The sequence below is a fragment of the Oncorhynchus gorbuscha genome, unplaced genomic scaffold, assembly GCF_021184085.1.
Source record: "Oncorhynchus gorbuscha isolate QuinsamMale2020 ecotype Even-year unplaced genomic scaffold, OgorEven_v1.0 Un_scaffold_646, whole genome shotgun sequence".
NCBI classification, from domain to species: domain Eukaryota; kingdom Metazoa; phylum Chordata; class Actinopteri; order Salmoniformes; family Salmonidae; genus Oncorhynchus; species Oncorhynchus gorbuscha.
Window position 1 is genome coordinate 313,303 of NW_025745752.1, and position 1,668 is coordinate 314,970.

Consider the following 1,668-nt stretch of genomic DNA (forward strand, 5'->3'; position numbering starts at 1 on the left):
TCTTCCACCTCGCCCTCAGTGGGGAGGAAACGCATCAGACACTCACAAAGTCCACGCACAGTACGCATGTCAAACCTATAAAGAACACACACAGTTTATATACCAGTACACACATTATACACTTCAGATACATCAAGCACTTACACCTTACATAGAGAGAGAACAGAGAGAGGGGGAGAGGGAAGAGAGGGGGAGAGAAAGAGTAGGAGAGAGACAGAGAAGGGGGGAGAGGGAAGAGAGAGAGAAAGAGGGGGAGACAGAGAAATGGAGAGAGAGAGAAAGGGGAGACTATATATATATTAGTAATATATAGTCTAGAAGTTAAAGGTCAGATGTTCGAGGTGACTTACGTCTGATGGCCCGACAGATGAGTTCAGGCCCCTGGCCAGCCTTGCGGAGGGTGATGGCCAGGTTCTTGGCTCCTTGTTAGCCTCCAGCAGAGACACCCTGTTGGGACCCTTCTGAGGGCCTTATGCCTGCTCAGAGTCACATCCACCGCTGGCCCCTGGGCCTTGGTCTTAAACATCTCTCAAACTCCTCCACATTCAGCTCCCTGGAGAGGACAGAGAACACACACACATACACTATATATACAAAAGTATGTTGACACACCTTCAAATGAGTGGATTTGTCTATTTCAGCCACACCCATTGTTGACGGGTGTATAAGAATTAGCACACATCTATGCAATCTCTATAGACAAACATTGTCAGTAGAATGGCCTTACTGAAGAGCTCAGTGATGTTCAACATGGCACCATCATAAGATGCCACCTTTCCAACAACTCAGTTCATCAAATTCTACCCTGCTAGAGCTGCCCCGGTGTCTGTAAGTGATGTTATTGTGAAGTGGAAACGTCTAGGAGCAACAACGGCTCAGCCACAAAGTGGTAGGCCACACAAGCTCACAGAACGGGACCACCAAGTGGTGGCAGATCAGTGGAAAGCATTCTCTGGGTGATGAATCACGCTTCACCATCTTGCAGTCTGGGTTTGGCGGATGCCAGGAGAACTACCTGCCCCAATGCATAGTTTGGTGGAGGAAATAATATTCTGGGGCTGTTTTTCATGGTTTCGATTCTGTCAATCACTCTCAGATTCTTATCCCGGCAGACTCAGTAGCCTCGTTTTTCGGATGACTGCCTTGCCTGGTTCACTGACTACTTTGCAGACAGAGTTCAGTGTGTCAAATCTGTCCGGTCCTCTGGCAGTCTCTATGGGGGTGCCACAGGGTTCAATTCTCGGGGCCGACTATTTTCTCTGTATATATCAATGATGTTGGTCTTGCTGGGCGCGCATTCCTGATCCACCTCTACGCAGACGACACCATTCTATATACTTTCGGCCCGTCATTGACACTGTGCTATCTAATCTCCAAACGAGCTTCAATGCCATACAACACTCCTTCCGCGTGGCCTCCAACTGCTCTTAAACGCTAGTAAAAACCAAATGCATGCTTTTCAACCGCTCGCTGCCTGCACCCGCGCACGCCTGACCAGCATCACCAATTCCTGGATGGTTCCCACCTTGAATATGTGGACATCTATAAGTACCTAGGTGTCTGGAATAGACTGTAAACTCTCCTTCCAGACTCATATCAAACATCTCCAATTGAAAATCAAATCAAGAGTCGGCTTATTCCGCAACAAAGCCTCCTTCACTCACGCCG

The 1,668-nt window shown here is 48.2% G+C and overlaps 1 pseudogene; it reads right to left on the reverse strand.

Annotated features, from left to right (window-relative positions):
- The window catches only part of LOC124019652, a 7,365-nt pseudogene extending 6,714 nt beyond the window's left edge, over positions 1–651 (reverse strand).
- Positions 652–1,668: the final 1,017 nt, after the last annotated feature.